Source organism: Drosophila rhopaloa, unplaced genomic scaffold (assembly GCF_018152115.1).
Source record: "Drosophila rhopaloa isolate 14029-0021.01 unplaced genomic scaffold, ASM1815211v1 contig_155, whole genome shotgun sequence".
Taxonomy (NCBI): Eukaryota; Metazoa; Arthropoda; class Insecta; order Diptera; family Drosophilidae; genus Drosophila; species Drosophila rhopaloa.
In genome coordinates, this window is record NW_025335034.1 from 13122204 (window position 1) to 13142389 (window position 20186).

The 20186-nt window shown below is 35.8% G+C and overlaps 1 long non-coding RNA gene across 1 annotated transcript; it reads right to left on the bottom strand.

Annotated features, from left to right (window-relative positions):
* Positions 1–11850: 11850 nt before the first annotated feature.
* Positions 11851–19291, bottom strand: LOC123037313. The gene is made up of 3 exons (XR_006417433.1): positions 19170–19291; positions 15883–16033; positions 11851–12710 (listed from the first exon to the last, which is right to left on the bottom strand). It is a non-coding gene; the product is annotated as an uncharacterized LOC123037313 (long non-coding RNA).
* Positions 19292–20186: the final 895 nt, after the last annotated feature.

Sequence of the window (20186 nt, forward strand, 5' to 3'; positions counted from 1 at the left end):
TGTGGTTGGACGCTGATAAAAAATTAACCACTCCACGAACATTCGTTGAGAAAGTTACTATCTGTTCAGGCTTATTATATGGCACCTTCGGGAATTCTCGAATTCTTATTAGTTGAGCGCAAATTAGCAATTCCGGCCGACCAAATCTCAATTCCAGTTCTTCCATGACATCTCGCCTGTGCATTTCGAATATCATGTTTAATACTTTTCATGTCTGCTCGGAGCGCTGCTAGCATGTCCACAATTTCGGAGTTGTCGCTCTTACCTATCTTCTTTTGTGCGAAATCACACATACCCTGATGTACAATTTTATTATGTACATCTTCTCCTGCATCTTGATCTATATTTTCGAGTATGGTGTCGTCCAAATTTTCCTGATCAGATTCAACAGAATCTTGCTTATCGGAGGAACTCATCTTCTTGCTTCTTAAATTGTATTGGCTTATTTAGTGGATTACGACTTTTTAGCGACACGTTGGGGGTGTTTTATTTGCCCTGGCTATGCCCCAGTTCATAGCCGTCTTTGGTCACCAAAAATACGCTCTCCGCTTCCTGAGACAATTTTCGAACAGACTTGCAAACCAAAATTTAATGCGCAACGGGTTCTGTGACTACACGTACTCATACATACACAAACTTGGCGTCCTTTTTCGCACACTTTCGCAGATTTTTGTTGAATTTCACAATGAACAAATTGCCTACAGACAATAACGGCGTCGGGTCTGTGACAGCAATTGTTCTACCAACACATACAAATACGTTGATCGGTGTCTCTTTTAAACTTGGTTCAAAGTATGCTTACAGACAATAACGGCGTCGGGACCGTGACAGCTATACTTCAAACTTCCGCCAATTTACACAGATTGCAGATCGCGCTAAAAATTGAGAACGCTACACAATTTATAAGACAAAATTGAAAGATGTTCAGTCAAATACAAAAAAAATTCTCGTTTTCAATCTTTATTCTGCGTTTTGCGTTTTAATTATGATCTTCCTTAGCGCGTCTACTGTTCACAACTCTTTTCTTCATATTGCCAGTATTACCAGCTCATAACAAAACAAATCTCATTTCCTTTCCAATAACAATACATATTTTTGTCAAATTAAATACTAAATCCTTACAGCTCCCATAGGAACAATCGGAACAAAAATTTAAAATTAATTTTTTTATTTGGTATTTATATATTTATTTTATGTATATATTTAAATACTATGGAATTACGGTTTTAAATAAATTAAAATCGCATATCTTTTTCATATGTAGCTCCCATAGGAAAATCAAATAATTGATAGGTTAAGAAGATAGGTTATTTTTTTGTTTTTCTATTTATCGAACTAATTCGTTGAGATATACTTGTAGTATTTATTTACGATATCAGAATTATGCTTCTTGTTTTGTTAAAATCGGACAACAATATTACATAGCTGCAATAGTTTTTAGTAATATAGGGATAGAAATAGAAATGTATTCGTTTTGTAATAACTGCAAGGAGAGATAATGTTTGTTAACATCTATGTAATGCAGTCTTATTGTTTATATTTTATATAGGTTAAATATGATTTGACAAAATTGGTACAACTTAATTCTCCGCGATATATAACGACTTTTTCGATTTATTTTTCGTATATTCCAGACTTGATTCACGACAACTTGCGTCTGCTCACTTTTGCTACTTCTCTTCTGTGGGGCTGCCAACCTGCAGCAACTGATCTGTTCCATACATTCGGTCATCCTGACCACTCGAGTCCGTCCCAGACGACAAATTATCATAGTTTCAGTTTACATATTTCCACATCTTCATGTTGTCAGAGCCCCTCAATTGGAGCAGCTTCTTCGCAAGCTTCTTCCCGGCAACAAACTAAATGCGTTTTATTGCAACTAAATCGCCTTTTTTGTAGATGCTTTCGTTTTTTCGCCTTTTGTCGTAATTCCTTTTATAATTCGCCTGTGCTTTTTGAATCTCGAGTTCTTTGGTCCTCTTTGTATCGAATTCGTTCAGCAACTCTTGTTCTAGCAAGGCAACCAGATTATCGTTGGTCTTACTCCGCATTTTTATACCAAACATAAGTAGGAACGGCGTCTTCTTTGTCGAACAATTGGCGTGGGAGTTTATTGCTCTCTGAACCTGCGGAATTTGGAGGTATCTTCAGCCGACAACTTGGATATGATTGAAAGAATGGATCGGTTCACACGTTCTATTTGTCCGTTGCCTCGATGTACACCAGTAGTTGTCCAGACATGATCAATTCCATTTTCTCTTACGAAGTCCATGAAAGCATTGGATGTTGTTGAAGCGCAGAACGCTAATCATGAAGTTTATGTTAAGATACACATAAGTAACAGCTTAAGAGAGCCCAACAGCGTTATTTCAAGCGTTATGTTCAGCGTTATCTATGCTAAGATCGGATTCAGCGGGCCTGCAAAGGCTCTCACAAAACTGCTCTGCTGGGCACAATAAACGAGTTGAATTTTGAATATCGAATCGGCCAGTCTTGTGTTCTCTCTTCCCCTAAATTTTGCAGCAGCCAAGCCAAAGTCTTTTCACTTTTCGGCGGTCTCAATTATTAATAATAATTTTCGTTTCGATTTTCTTCATGGATTAAATTTATTTCAAAGACCACTTAGCTGCTTGCGAATTTCGGGGCCATTTTGGCATTTTTTTTGTATTTTGTACTCGCAAATTTGGGCGCCAACAATTGGCATTTTTCGGACATTGCGAATTTCGACTTGCAATTTTTTGGACTTTCTTTCGGAACTGCTTTAACAACATCTATGGACCGCAACGCCAACTTGAGGGAAGTGGATTCATCTGATGACCAGGTAACCGTGTCAAATAAATAGTTGATCGATGCAAAAATAATAGTTGCAACTATTGCCTTGGCATTGGTCAAAATAATAATAATAATTGGAAGCAAAACAATTTTCGTGCCTATATATTCCCAATAACCACAAATAAAAACCGCCAAAAAAATTGTGAGATAACCAATACAAAATTAATAAAACAAAAAATCAATAAATAAATTCCAGTGAACAACCACATAGTTTTGGTGACGCCCTCGCGAAAGAGATTAACAAGCGTAACAGCGTCAGTGCCGGTGGAAAGTAACAGTTAGTTCTCGCTGTGTCTGCCTTTTCGTTTCGATTTTGTTTTAGCTCGATTTTTTGCAGACCGCTAAGCGCCAGTGCAACGAACTGCAACTGCTTGTGTTTTCTCTTTCGAGTGTTGGTGCACTCTCTTAATTACGTTCTCGTCTCTCATTTCTTTTGTTACGCCAAATGCTCTACACTTAAACAAATTTATTCGAGCCACCCAGAAATAACTACATAAATACACAAAAAAGCTATATTGTAATAAATTAAATAATTTTTAATTAAAATGGCACCTACAAAAACCAAAAAGAATGATAGCGCATCGGAGACAGAAGGGGAGATGGAAGATAGCTGCTCCTCGGTGCAATTAACGAAATTATTTTCGCAGGTAGATAGGGTTGGTGAAGATATTACAAGAATGAGGAAAGCTTTCGAGGAGAATACAATTTCGTTTAATCCGCTTCAAATTCAATGTCGACTGAAAATTTTAAATTCATGTATTGCAAAAGCCATGGCCTTGCAGTCGGATATTGATATAATAGATCAAGATAACCGGAATTGGTCGGCATTAGAAGAAAATTGCGTAATTACCAAGGCATTATATATTTCAGCTGCTGGTAAAGGTGAAAATCATAAACAGCAGGATTTAGTCATGGGCAGTTCACATTCAAATCTGCCAAAAATGAAGTTACCAAAATTTAGCGGCAAACATTCAGAGTATAAACAATTTATTGGAATTTTTGAGCAACTGATTGAAAAATTTAACCATTTGTTAGCCTGCCTTTCTGACGAGGCATTGAGAAAAATAAAAGCTCTTCAAGTCTCCGATGCATATTATAAAAAGGCATGAGCGAGTTTAAAGAGAGTCTATGACAACAAGTGTTTAATTTTCTTTGAAACTCTAGCGCAGCTGTTTGAAATCCCTTTATAAACAAAACCTTCTGCGTCTGCCTTGAGGTTGATAATTGATACAGTAAGTGCAATTTTCGGAAAAGATATTGTCAATGCGGTGATTATACATATAGTTCTTTCAAAGGTAGATCCGTACACCAAATCCAAGTATGAGGAAGAGCTTAATTATGATGAACTGTTTAAATGGTTTTATTGCGTAAAGGTTTTGGATCGACGATATCAACATGTGACAGCCGAGGAAGCGTCGAGGGTAAAGGAAAAAGTTTTTCGGAAATAGTTGTGCGTCTTCACAGAGAACGGTCGTGTTTTTGTAATTGAAACCACCGGGGTTTACTTAAATCTCTTTAACGTTTGTACACCTTTAAGTGTTTTCTAACAACTTTCCGTTCGCTTCGCGAGTGCATCGTGATTAACTTGTGTTTAGTAAACAAAAAGTTTTTATCATAATTTAATTCGGTGCTGGTTTGTTGTTATTGTGTTCCATTGCCCCTCTTTTCAGTCTTTCTCTTCGTCGTTGAGCGCTGTTGGAACGGCACGCACTCCAACGGTCATATCTCTCAGAGGTGTTTTATACCGGAGTTAATCGGTTAATAATCCCGCTCTCTCTCTCTTTTCGTTTCTATATCGTTTCGTGGTGCCTAACATCAAAGTTATTTCGCTCCCGCTCTGTCGCTCTGCTTGATCTCTCATTAAAAAGTTCTTGAGCGCTTTCGATTTTTTTGTCCGCTATAGTGCACAGTGGTCCGCGGTCAGCGAAAATGGCTTTCTGTTCATTAAAAAATTGCAAGAAAGTTATCTCGGCTGGACAGCAAAGTATTCACTGCCATACATGTGATAAAATTTATCACGCAGAGTGTCTTGGCTATTCTGGCCTGGTTCGTGATGCCATCGATAAGAGGAGTGGCCTACGCTACCACTGCGATGAATGCATTGTATACGAGAACCAGGCAATAACTATTAGGCGGCTCACAAAAAGCAGCGTTACGGAATTAATCCGGAACTGCCGTAAAAATACGGACCAGCTCGTGGCGCTTGAATCTCAGCTCACTAGCCGCATGCTAGCTGAGCCCGATTCCCCAAAGCGCAAAAAAGTCGCGGTCGGTGGGCATTCTATGGCAGGTGCTGTGCAACCTGCTGCCCGCGATTCGACTCCAGCTCAGCTACCAATCTTAGGCGCCACTCAAATGGTACTAAGATCGGGGGCAAAAAGTGATTCGGTATCCGAAGTGGCTGAAATCGATGTGACTCCGCTAGGTACTTCCGCTCTGTCCGATCAAAATAAAGTAGTGGCCCCAACACCTCATGTAGACTTAACGTCCGGATTACCGGCCGATACTGGTAGTACAGATACAAATTCTGTAGTACCAAAAAGGGTTGCATGTGTTGTACCAAAAACGGTTACTTGTGTTCGGGTGCCCCAGCTAAAACATGTATTTGTTTCACGGCTCGCCCCAGACCTCTCATCATTGGATATTACGGCTTATATCCGTAACAAAATCCAAGTTGATGATTTGAAGGTCGAACAATTTAAATTTTCTTATGCTAGGAAAGTATCATCATTTAAGATTGGTATTCCTTGTGTTCTTTTTGCATCTGTGTGTTCCACCAGTTTCTGGCCCGAGGGCATATTTGTAAAAGAGTACGAAGCTTAAAGAAAAAAGAATAGTTCAGGGAAAATGGAAAATACCATTAAAGAACCATCCCCAGCGCCCTGCACATCCTCTTCTGTCCCAAAAAACTAGCCTCCTCTTTTCTTCTTTGCTATCAGAATACAAGAGGCTTACTTAGTAAGCTGACTAAATTGTATTCGGATAGTTTTTCCTTCCCATATAATATTATGGTATGTACAGAGACCTGGTTAAGGCCGGATATTCTTAGCTCCGAAATTCTCCCGGGTAAGTACACAATTTATAGGCTTGATCGTCAGTCCAGACGGGGAGGTGGAGTCAAATGCCATACCCAAGTCGAACTTGATTTTTTGTCCGAGGTTAAGCGAAAGCTCCCTTCTTTTGGATCTCCATAAAGTTAAGCCTGTCTATTCACCGGGTCCGGACGGAGTTCCAGGCTGCGTGCTAAGGTACTGTGCTGAAACTCTGTGTAGACCTTTGTACAAATTGTTTACCTTGTCTTTAAAAACATCTCATTTCCCACTTATTTGGAAGGAGTCATTTGTTATCCCCTTTACAAGAAAGGAAATAAATGCAATACAAGTAATCGAAAACACTAGTACACCCCATTTGCAACATCTTTGTAGATCGATTATATCTCCATGTCAACATGGATTTATAAGGCGAAGATCTACGACGACAAGCCTCTTGGAGCTAACGTCTTTTGTAATAATGGCTTTAGAAAGAACATGCAGACTGACGTAGTTTACACTGATTTTAGTAAAGCTTTTGATTCAGTAAATCACTCGCTTCTTGTATTAAATCTAGACTTATTGGGGTTTCCATGTGATCTTCTAACATGGATCTAAAGCTATCTGAGTGGTAGGACTCAACGAGTCCTCTTTAAAAACTCAATTTTTGATTTGATCCGAGTTACTTCAGGCGTCCCACAAGGAAGCCACCTTGGCCCACTTCTTTTTACTTTATTTATAAACGATCTCCCTCCAGTCTTGACAAAGTCGCGTGTCCTTATAACGAAATTTCTAGAAGTTCAGACTTACAATCTGACCTAAACGCTTTGCAAACATGGTGTTGTGAAAATCTTTTGGATTTAAATAGCGCTAAGTGCAAAGTAATGACATTTTTTCGGGTGAACCCACAATATGCAACGTATACGCTGGGTGGTTGCGCGTTGTCTAGAATTACGCATGTTGATGACCTTGGCGTGCTCCTTGACCCTAAACTTAAGTTTTGTGACCATATTACTTCTATGGTGAATAAAGCCAGGGGAGTACTTGGATTTATTAAAAGGTGGTCAAAGGAATTCGATGATCCCTATGTTACAAAGACTCTGTTTATTTCACTAGTCCGTCCAATCCTGGAGTACTGTTCTGCAGTTTGGAGTCCTCAGTATGGTGTACATATAGACCGGATAGAGTCTGTGCAAAAGAACTTTTTATTATTTGCTCTACGGGGCCTTAACTGGAATGCAAGCCTTATTTTACCATCCTACTCTAGTAGACTTCTCCTAATTAATCTACCATCCTTAGTAAACCGTAGAACGATGCTTGGCACAACTTTTATCTATAAACTTATTCACGGGGATGTGGAGAGTCCCGAGTTACTGGGTCGCATAAGCTTCTCCGTGCCTAATAGAATTACCAGGAACTATGTTCCTCTTACATTAAATATTTGTAGATCTAACTTTGATATGCATGAACCGTTTAGAGTACTGTGTAACGACTATAATAGACTATACCACATTATTTCTACTACCGACTCTTTGCCAAGCCTAAAATCATTAATTTTATCTTACTTAGCACAAAATTAGTATTAGTATTTATATTTCGCTTAAAAACTAATTATTAATTTTTCCTTATTAAATATTATTTATATTAGAATGTAGAAACATAATTTTATTTATGCTTTCTGGATTTTTTGATACACTGCAGCGTTTTTCAGAAATTAAGTTTCTGGCATCAGAAAACGCTCTCTCTCTCTTTCTCTCTCTCTCTCTCGTAATAAGCGGCGCACAAATTGTATTCTGAGTATTCAGTCAATTCTATGCTTCATTCATTCATTCATTCCGTTTTGCACACACATTCATTCAATGCCATTTCATACGAATACTCAAAATTGCGCTTAAATGAGAATACAGTGCGATGCGAACTCGATCAGCTGAATGCGTTGTGCTCAAATAAGAGTACACAACTCAAGAGTATTGAGAGAGTACTAAAATTTGAGTGCAGCCGTGCAGCTCTCTAATACGAGTTAAGAAAGGTTAAGGAAGAATCTACTTAATCTTCACGCAGTCACCATTCCTAGGTACACGTTTGCCAGTTGTTGCTCAGCCGTAGATGCATCCAGCCAAGCTTACGGATGATGCATTTACATTCGAGCAATCGAAAACGGTCAGGCTCATTGTCCATTGCTAGCAGCGAAATCGAGAGTGGCTTCTCTAAAAACAAAAACCATACCAAGGCTTGAATTATGCGCCGCCACATTTTTTGGCACAATTTCGGTCCTACGTCAAACAAGTTCTTGACAAATGTGAAATAGAGAGTGTATATTTCTGGACAGACTCAGAAATAACATTACATTGGATAAAGTCTCAACCTTCGTCACTTGCCGTTTTTGTTTCAATCAGGGTAGCCACAATTCAAGAGCTATCAGAAAATATATCCTTGCGACATGTCCCTTCGCAGTTTAATCCAGCAGACATTGCGTTCCGTGGCTGCGATGTAAGTGAATTGACTGAGTCCATGGTTCGAAGGTCCGAAATTTCTGTATGAAAATGAGTCAAAAAAAACTGCTATCCACGCTCAGACATCTGTTCTGGCAGGCGTGGTCCAAGGAATATGTCCACAGCCTTCAGCGCAAAACCAAGTGACAAACTACATCGCCCAATCTGGAGGTCGGAGCCTTGGTAATCATACACGAGGACAACACTCCACCCCAGCGTTGGATTACCGGCAGGGTCATCAGCATGGTGGCAGCAACAGCAAGCAAGACCGCAACAGGCGTATTTAAGCATCCTATTCCGAAGCTGGCTCCCATTATATTGAAGACAGGTCCTTCAAGGTGGCCGGAATGTTGAAGCGCAGAACGCTAATCATGAAGTTTATGTTAAGATACACATAAGTAACAGCTTAAGAGAGCCCAACAGCGTTATTTCAAGCGTTATGTTCAGCGTTATCTATGCTAAGATCGGATTCAGCGGGCCTGCAAAGGCTCTCACAAAACTGCTCTCCTGGGGTTGAATTTTGAATATCGAATCGGCCAATCTTGTGTTCTCTCTTCCCCTAAATTTTGCAGCAGCCAAGCCAAAGTCTTTTCACTTTTCGGCGGTCTCAATTATTAATAATAATTTTCGTTTCGATTTTCTTGAGATGTGAAAACTACTCCTCTGTCGCTGACGATGCGGGATGGGTATCCAAAAACAGCTGACCAATCCTTAAGTCTTTTAAGAACTTCATCGCTGTTTGTAGTCTTCGTTGTAAACAGCCAGACAAATTTGCAAAGGCATTAACTAATGCGAAAATGTATTTGTTCTGCTTGCTCGTTGCATCCATAGGTCCCAAGTGATCTATGTGCAGTGGGTGTAGTGGACAGTCCCCTTTTTCTATGCAATAAAGCTGCTTTTCCAATTTTTTGTTGGCTATAATGCACTTAATGCAAGATTTTATAACTTGAGCGACCTTGTTCTCCATATGTGAGATCCAAAATTGTTTGCGCAGCGAGTGCAACGTTTTTCGCAGTGAGAAGTGTCCCATATTATGCGCATCGGAAAAAATTTTATGTTCCAACGTTTTTGGCACTACCAACAGGTCGTTCCTGTCAACGTGCTTAAACAAAATACCTCCCTTAAGTTTTAAGTCTTTTTGGATACGAGATTTTAGAATTTCCAAAACCGTGCCAATAAATTCATCCTTCTGCTGGGCGACCTTGATGCGAGCGGAAATTTCCGAAGTGATCGTGTAAATATCCTGAGGATAGCGGCTGAGTCCGTCAACGTGTTTCATCCTATCTGCTGAGCGATGTTCGACTTGAAAATTAAAGTCCTGTAAATACAGTATCCATTGCGCTACTTCGCGTGGTACATCTGTTTTCTAGACTGTCATCGTAAATGCAGCACAATCTGTGACAAGTTTAAATGGCATTCCCAGGAGGTAGTGACGAAATTTATTAACAGCGAGATATGCGGCTTTTACCTCCAGAATGTAGCTGTGGCTCATGTGTTTCTCATCTGCTTCTGAAGACTTCTCTCTGCAGCACAAAAGTAAGACTAGCTTCGTAGATAAAATGTATTTGAGCTGATTAATTGTTGTTTTTTCACGAGTCTTAAACTTGAACATCTGAACATCAATCTGATCATTGATCGCATCTCATTGTGGAGGAGAGTAACGGCTTTTCTGATGGCAGAACGACTTCATCTGAACTGGACTGATAGAGGGCAGAGCTAACGGTTTGTACTCCTCAATTATTTAAACTGTAGGGGAACATCAATATCAGGTTTTGGGTCAACTACTTAGCTCGTATTTTTCAGCGGTGTATGGCCGAGCTGATGCCTTCTGGAACGTGAATCCTTCTCCGTTAAGAGACACACTAAATTGTGAAGCGAAATCGAACCCAAGTAAAACATCGTTTTCCATGTTTCCATCAGGTACAACCAGGAACAGTTGCTCTGCTTCGTTTCCATCGACGTATACAGTCGCGATTTCCAAGACGTCGTTGCAGCGCTGTTTATTCTTGATGACGTTCACTTTCCTTACGGCCTGTGGACAGTTTGTAGAAATATGTCCGACACCATCACATTTAAAGCATTTTGTCTCTGTATTGCAATCCTTTTTCATGTTTTGGGTTGATCCGCAATTTAAGCAACGAGAAACTTTTTTCTCACCGTACACGATTTTTGGACCTTTATTGTAGTGTCGTTCCTCTCCCCCACTTCCATACTTGCGTTCATACACGTAAGATTGTTCTTTCAATTCTTGATACGATCGACAATCGTACATATTAAACTTATATTCCTTTTTGATGTCCAATCCGTCCACTATATATCCGATCACAGATTGCTCGTCTAGTTGTCCCATTACTGCGATCTTCTTCATGTTGAGTACATATTTATGAAAGTTCTCGTCTCTTTTTTCATTCTCTCGGCCAACTTTGCATGAATATCGACGCTCCGAAGGACGCGTTTAAATTCCGCCGTTAGAACACGTTTCAACTGATCATAAGTGCTGACCAAAACTGATTTGAGGAAAAGTTTTGCCATTTTCGTCATTTTTCAGCGTGCTTGCAATTATTTCTGCTTCTCACTCAATTCATATGCTACTGCATTTTGTTCAAAGTTTGTGAACCACTGCTCCACTGGTATTGTTTCTCCGTCGAAGCTTGGAACTATTTGCGAAAAATTTTCTGCTGTAAGTTTAGGTTCATTCTGAGATCTTTGGTTTATTTCATCAGCTTCAATTTTAAGGGTGAGCAACTGTATAATTTGTTGCAAGCTTCTGTTGTTCATCTCGGCCATTGCGTTGGAGTTTTCGAAAGTACAGTTGTGTATTGAATTACGTTCTCCTTCTTATGTTTTCCGTTTTTTCTCTATGCCTCCTCTCTTCAGAATTTTTAAGTTTGGTTGAGCCCCCAAATGTAATAAAGTTTTATTGTTTATATTTTATATATGTTAAATATGAGTTTACAAAATTGGTACAACTTAATTCTCCGCGACATATATCGACTTTTTCGACTTCTTTTTCGTATATTCCGGAATTGATTCACGACAACTTCCGTCTGCTCATTTTGGCTACTTCTCTTATATTGCCACTTCTCTTCTGTAGGGCAGCCAACCTGCAGCAACTGATCTGTTTTTGAACGAGAAAAGATTTATTCTAAAAATTAAAATTATATTAATGTTCTAATACACTTTCATCTTGCTCTTAGTCAGGCTGATTCTTATTCGGTCTGAATATGAAATTGTCTTGGCATTGTCTTATCCTTTCTCTGAAAGCTCGTTATTTTTCGGTTTGTTCATATTAATTGATATGTCGCGCACGCATCGTCCCCCATAAGTGTAGCTTTTGGCAGGGGTCGTTGGGATGGTGATGCTATAAAGAGAATTTTTTTTTTCCTACATATGGGATTTTTGGTGTCTGGCTCTTCCTAGAGTTCTCAAACAAACAGCATGAATGAAGGGCGTGCCTTATTCCTTGCAATTTTTTTATCGCTAGCAGTCGAGCTAGGCCGCCTTTAAGACCTTTTCCCTGTATGGGCATATAGTTGGTATTACAATGTTTTTAAGACTCGTTTTACACAAAATGCGCTATATGATTCTAAAACTGCGTCCGCTTGTCCAGTAATTTTACAAAAGAATCCCCTAATATTTTGGCCCCGTTATTTTTTAAAACACTTTCTATGCTTTTCTTCTAAGATTAATATTCCTGAAAAGTCTCTAAGTAATCAGAGTGTCAGGTAATATATCTAGTTCCTTAAGATTTTTCGCTAGCTTACACATAATTGATTGAAATATATTTTTGGAAAATCTTCGTTCACTACTTAGGTTAGCTTCTAAAACACTTTTTATTTTTTCCTCGACTTCTCCCTGATGATTCGTCTTTTATTGCGTTTGGGTCTGTACACTAAATCTTTATCAGTCTTTTTGGTTGTTAAATTAAAATTTTTTATCTTTTAAATGGTCCGCCAGGAACAAGTTTTTTTAGTACTAAGTATTAAGCATTTTTCGGCCGCCACTTTGTTGTAGTACTTCCTTGTTTCGGTGACGATTTTTTCGGTCGTGATTTTTTTCAAAGATCTACGCGAAACGCGAAACTTAAACACAGACTTTTACCAGGTACCTGCTCGAGCGACAGTTACTAAGTTTTATTTAAGACTAAGTGCTGAACAAAAATTGATTATATTATATATATACGCCGTTCCATCGCTGTCGCCGTATCTATTAATTTTGTTGTTGTTGTTGACGTTCTCTGTTGTCGCATATATTTTCTCATAATCGTTGCTTTGGTTCAAGTGGATTGAACAAATTAACCTAATTTATTATTGTAAAGATTTCTGCGCGTTTTAGCAAAAGTGTGCACTGATCATTCCTAAAGAAGTAACAAAATAAATCGGGTTTTCTTTTGAAGAATTATGCGTATCTTACATATCTTAGTGTTTTTGTGCTTAATAAGAGATAAGAGGGACAACAAGGAGGGCCATAAAACTAAAAATCAGTAGAGTAACTAAATATACAACATTATAATATTTATAAGATAAAAATCGTATTATAAAAAATAATAGCAAAAAAAAACAGAAATGCCGGTCGTAAGCGTTTTTTTTTTTAAGAAACACATTTTTTATAAAAATAATTTTCGGTATGATTGAATTTGTATTAAATTTTCGGCTTTCCGAAGCCAACTTTCATTTCGTTAAATTTAACTTTGAAATTTGATTTTGTTTAACAGTTAGATTTTAACTGTACAAATTAAAATTAATACAAAACAAGAAAGGAAGCAAAGGAAGCCGACGTTTAAATACTCTTGCAGTTATTACAAAAAGACTACATTTCGATTTCATTGCCTATATTACTAAAAACAATGAAGCTATGCCGATTTTGCGCTGGATGCTAATTTGTATACCCTTGCAGAGGGTATTATAATTACAATCAAATGCTTACCACGCAGTGAAGGGGACATTTCCGACCCTATAAGGTATATGTATTCTTGATCAGCATCACCAAGAGAGTCGATCTGGCCATGTCCGTCTGTCCGTCCGTCCGTCCGTTTTTTACGCAAACTAGACCCTCAGTTTTAAAGCTATCTGCTTGAAACTTTCCCAAAAGTTGTCTTTCTATTGCAGGTAGTATATTAGTCGGAACGAGCCGGATCGGGCGACTATATCATATCGCTCCCATATACTCATACCAAAATTAACCCTAAAAACCAGAAATTCGCCTTATTTTTGACTTTAAAGGCATCGCACCATAAATTGTAGGGTAAATTTTTCTAAAACTAAGGGCGTTCCTTTCTAAAATTTAAGGCAAAGAGCCCTAAAAACAAGAAAAACTTTTCTAAAAAATAGAAAAATATTTCCTAAAAGTAGGGCATCTAGCCATACATTTTAGGGTATTTTTTCTAAAAATTAGAAAAAATGTGCCTACATTCATCATGATGTAATTTTTCATTCAGGATTTATGGACTTATGTATATTTATGTATGTGTATATATATGTACATATATGATTTAAGCACTTCGCTTTTCATTCAGAAAAGTCACAAAGTTTGTATTAGTATTGCACTAATGAATTGCCAATATCGATTTCAACTGTAATTCTGTGGGGAAGAGAGAAAAATTAGTACAATTATGATTTATTTCAGTTCTTACTAGTAAAATCCGATAAGTATCTTATCCGAAAAAACTTTTAATTTTATTCGTCCGTCGGTGGGATTCAAACCCAGGTCTCCCGCGCGTGAGTTCAAGGACATTGAATGGAGCCACGGTAGCGCGCGAGGAGCGCATGGCAAATCAAAGTCTATATGATGGGGCGTTTGCGAAGAATATTAGTTTAAAAAAGTTTTTAGAACTCGTTAAGTCGCAACTGAGAAAGTCGAAATATTTAAAATAAATTTTCTAAGATGATATTTCATATGACAAAAAATATTTTTATTACTTTTCCATAAAGGGTAAAACCTTTAGTCGTTCTAAGCATTACTTTTCATCTGTGTTTATAACACAAGTAAAAAAAAAAGAAAAAAGAAAGATGTCGGCAGCTGAAATTGAACTTGCAGTGCTTAGATTTCTGGTCAGACGTTCTAACCCCTAGGCTACTCAGACAGGGTTAGAACAATTTTATGGTCATTTTAGAAAATGTTTCCTATGTTATAGAAAATATTTCTATATTTTGGGATTAATTTCTATTTTTTAAAAAATATTTCTATATTTAAGAAAGCGTTTCTATTTTTTAGGGTTATCGAATTTTTAAGGTTAATTTGAGAAAATTTTTCTATTTTTTAGGGCAGAATTTCTAATTTGAAGAAAAAAATTTATAAAAATAAGTACCATTTTTACTAAAATATAGAAATTCTTTCTTGGATTTAGGGTGAGTTTAGTTTATGGCGACAATTTCTACATTTGAGAAACACTTTCTTGATTTAAGAAAAGTTTTCTTGTGTTGAGAAAAAAATTCCTTGAAAATAGAAATCTTTTCTTGGATTTAGAAAAAATAAAGCTTTAGGGCGAATTTCTAAAATTTCGGGTTCATTTTGCTATAAGTGTAGAAACAATCGTAAAAAGAAATTCAAAAAAATGATAACTTTGTTGTCTTTAATTATTTTTGTTTGTTCTTAGGGATTTGGTATTATTTAAATATTATGGAATTACGGTTTTAATTTCGGACAATCGGACAACAATATCATATAGCTGCCATAGAAACGATGGCAAAATGCAGAGCAAATCGATATAGCTTATTGTTTTTAGTAATATAGGCATAGAAATCGAAATGTAGTAGATTTGTAACAACTGCTAGGGTATATAAACTTCGGCTTGTCAAAGTTGGCTTCCTTTCTTGTTCTATTTATCGTTGTCGAAATTTTCTTTGTCTTAGTATGCATTATTAAAATGTATAGTATGTATATTATGTTATATTATATTATATTGATTAGTTAAATTAGACAAAACATCTTTTTGAAAAGAGCTAAGATAAATACATATGGTTAAGCCCTGGTCCCTTAGGTACCAAATGAAATTTAAGGTCAAGTAGTTAGGTTTGCCATTAAAATCAGTTCAAGAATGAAAATTTGGGAAGGTCATAAATTTGATCCAAATCTTTCCGGCTTTTGGGGAAAATTTTGAGCTCAGTTCGTTTTTGGGGCTACCAATTTTTTTATGTTTTTAATTACAAGCCGCTTTTTAAAAGAAAATGTTATCATTGTGTTGCCGAGTGGAAATACTTTTTACATCACCCAGGTAAAATAATTTGAAACCTTCTTATAAAGCTAGGTATTGATTTTTGTATGTCATGACAAAAAACTGAGCTAAGAATTTAAATACTTTTGTAGCCATTGCTACTAAATAAATTTTATCTGGGAGAAAATTATAAAAAAGCGACAAATATTTGATTTATATCAAAACAATGTCAGAATTTATCAAAAATCAAGTGCTTAACTAAAGCGCAGCGAAGCTTTTTAAAGCCAAATGCTACTCAACAACTTTTTTATTGCGCAGTTGAAAGAAAAAGCTAAACGCATTACTATGAAGGTTGTGCAAACGCATTACTAAATACCTGAATAATTTTTCCTGCTTTGTCACATCACTTGACGTAGCAACAGTAATCAATCCGCCAACAAACGTAGTGTACGTTAATATTCCAATCACATACATTTTCAATTGCCGTGATAATGAACTTTGTCTTCTGCAAGTCAGGTTTAGATGTTCTATAATAATAATGAATAATTGTGAAAACAACATTAAATGTGATTGTTTTTGTTTTTCTCAATTCTAATTATAAGTGTTTTTTTTACGAGAGCGCCAAGTACTTAAAGTCGAAGCTTATATACCCTTACAATTATGATAAAAATATATACATATGTAAGTCTATGATACGATATCATTAATTATATGCAAAGCAGTTTTTTATTTATCAAATAACGTATGGTAAGACTATCGAAAAATTGCCTCTTACTATGCACTCTTATTAAAAGTTGAATAAAATGGAACAATTATAAATATGACTTTTTAGATGCATTTTTTAATTTTAAGGAGAAAAAAACATTTACAACAAATTTAATAGCACCTGTTATTATATGCTAATATTCTTTTTGACCTTCAAATTTAAAATAAAGTATTATTTAAAGGACAGTGCAATATGATGAGTCCTTATGATTTCAATCCAATATAATAGAATGAAATTATCTAAAGAAGTTATTTCGTTCTGCCAATCCAAAATTAAAATTTCTATTAGACAATAATACAACTTTTTTTAATCGATTCTTATAGCCAATGAAAGCAATGGAAACATTTGTATCTTAATAGATTACTTTAATTTTAATAATTACATATTAATCACTACAAATTTATTTACTTCTTTGTAAATTTTATACTAAGTGTAAATGTAGTAGTAAAGTAACCATTTTCGACCTTATAAAGTATTTAGTCCATTTCTTCGCAAACTAGTCTTTCAGCTTTAAAGCTTTCTGGACCCTAAAAGCCTATTTCAGATGTTATATAAATCGGAAAGGAGAGGATGAGTATATCATATAGCTGCCATACGATAGTTACGAAGTTTTTAAACATATACGCATAAAAAAAACAATTAGGATTAGAAATAATACTTGATTTGATGAAATTTTGTATTAACTTGGTCATAATACTTGGCTTTCCACTTTGATATGTTTGAATGCCTCCATTCCTGTCTTTTTCAATTTGAGAGAATTTTTGCAGATCGAAAATTCCATTTTACAATATCAATTTTACATTTTAAATGGTAAAAATAATACGTGTGATTGGCCTGTATTTTTAAAATTTATATTTTTACATATTAAATTATTATTATTTTTTTATTGATAAACTTTTTTTAACCTCTTAATTATTGGCTTAAAGATATTTTATAAAAAGATATTTTATAAAAATATCTTCCTGGAGGAACGGTTACCTCCCAAACGCAACCTTTTCATATTTTTTCGTTAAATTAAGATGCCTGGTCTATAAAGGTTTAAGTTTGTATGGACAATTATTTCTCATAAAAACGTGCGACTAATGCCCTTTTACACAGGCGGTGTATCTGCAACAACGGCTGCATATGCTAGAAAGCAACGGAAAAAAAGATAGGAGGATAAACTCATATTTATGAGGAAATCCAACAGGATTTTATAAATCAAGAATTGGCAGTCAAAACATCAATTATGAAAGTTAAGATTAATCCTTGGGTCTAGACTGCTATAACTAATGGCAGTTTAAGTAGAGGCAATTGAACATTTCATAAGCTTTTTTTTCGGTATTACCAGCAATTCGGCAACAGTAGAGGATAAATCAAAAGCTGCGAAAAACATGCTAATGTTTAAATTGTATTTAATTTTTTGTTATTATCCATTTTATTGACTGGAAACCTCAATTTCAAGTTAACTTCCTTCTCTTTTTCGGTTTGTGTGTAAGAGGGAACGTATTAAGACTGTTTACTCTCCACGTCCTTACGGAATTCCCTGCGACTTGATTTGGTAATGCGATCCTTGGATTAACTTCCGAAAAGGCCCAACCTCCGATAATTTTCTGTTTAGGGCCCTGATTTCAACTTAGCGACGTGGAGGGTTTCTTGGAAAATACACCACAATACCGTTTTTATTTTTGTTGCTAGTCTTGATCTCCCAAATAAAACCTTTATCAAAATTAAGCAAAAGTTGTAAATCTAGCAAAAGTTGATAGTTTTGGAGAAAAATGTAGAAAAGTTGAGCGTTCAAGTAATTGGGCTGAGCGGGCTTCAGCGAAGTACCATAAAATCATAGCTCAATTATTCATCTCAATGGCTTTATGCTTGACAAAAAATTGGATTTGATTTTATGTATAAGGGGGAGTTAAACATTTTAGTGCATATATATTATATAATTATAAGTAAATTAAAAAAACAACTGTTAAATTTAAATTGTATTGATTCTTAATTTCTTTGTACAGCGGCATACTGGAAAGATTAAAGCTTTTACGCTAGCGGACTCGTTTATCGATCTGAGTACTAGGCTTTAGATGCCAAAATGAGAACCTATCAAATGTGTTTGTAGATGTTAGCTTTATATGATTTTCCTATATTTTTAAGAATTTGCTCTTTTTAACCCTTTTTTATGTGTTCGTGGGTGGCAATATATGCTTTAGAAAAAGAAATTGCCCGCAATTGCCTGCCATAATTATAAATATTTAGAATTAATTTTAATTAGTTCTAATTTTTTATACCGCTCTTAATAATCATAGCTTATAAAGATAATCAATGCAGTCAATAAAAAGCCTGCAAAGTTAATCAAAATAGACAGATGAATTCGCGATTTGAAAAGTTGTATGTTTTTACAATGCATTTAAACTGTGTATAATCGGGCGGTCAGTTTGGCAGATATATAACACCTTTAGGCTAAATTGTCCGGTTCTACAATTAAGTTTTTATAAGATACGAAAAAGTCTTTAAGTTTAACAAACTTGATACAATATTTGCTATGGTACATATTGGATATATGTCAGCGTCTGATTTACGAGCGTCATAAACTTGATTAACTTTATATTTATTGGGCATTCATACATACATTTATAATAATTAACTGTGTAGCTATAGTTACATATCTTCAGTGACACTTAGACATTGTACACACACTTAAGATTGCAAGCAATAACCGAAAGACCCCACTCATTGCCTTATACTGTGAAGTAAATACGTAAATTTCGCACATTTACTTGCCAAATAATTGTATTTTTTGTTTGTAACACATACAGCCAACTGTTTGGCTCATATCAAGAAAACGAATGTGTATTAAAACCGATTACTTTATGCATTGTTGCCAAATAAACTTAAAGTTTTACGTGTGATCTTAAGCTTACCCGTTGACAGAAACTAATACCTAACATGTGAGCTGTTGAATCGAGACTACTTTTGGAATCTAAGCAAATAAAAAACACGCCGCTTTTCGCTGTCTATCAAGAGCGTCACCTTAGAACCCACTCAGCCTTGATCTTGTTACCATTACAAACCATTTTCTATGGCTGTGTCACTTTAAGTTGTATAAAGTATGTAAAAGAAACATGTAATGGTTGAGTTTTTTATGATGTAATTTAACATGAACTATAAAACATAATATACCTATTAAACATCGATTATTTAATGCAGAAAAATTTGATAGTGTACACTTGAATTTATGGTCACTTCTTCGATATAAAAATAATAAGTTTTCATATCTTAAAAATTAAATATACTTTTAAGTTTTTGGTAATTGTGCTTATGGTTTTAGTTATTTTATAACATTAATCTCATGCACATTTCATAAGATTAATTTAATAAAATAAATATGCTTATAATAAATTAATTGAATCCAATTGAATAAAAAATTTTCGTGAATAGATAATTTTAATTTAATATAAGTAATGTAAAGTGAAATAATTAGTAAATAAATTTATATAATTTTAAAATTTGTAATTGGTCTATGTAAAAAAAAAAATAATTTTGAAAACATTCATATCATGTGTTTTTTAATTTTGTTATTCTTTCCGTACGTGGCATCACAGGAAAAGTCACTCGATAGCGCAGGCGGACAAAAAACAGAAGAAATACTTACTGCTGCACTGGTCGCTCTTATTCCTAGGGATTGGTGCGAAAACGGCCCATACTATTGCCTGACAGCGACTCAGACAGGATCCAGTACAGAGAATGGACGTCGATAGCTCATCTCGCTTTAGACAACAAACTCAAAACCAACAAAGTAGATGAAGAAAAAGACCCAATATATTCGAAATCGTATCCATACCCGTGGGTGTCCGACTTTGTAAATACAGAAACAAAAGCCATGTTACGAGACGCCATAATCCGACCATCTCGGCCTCCGTATAATAACCCTGTTTGGG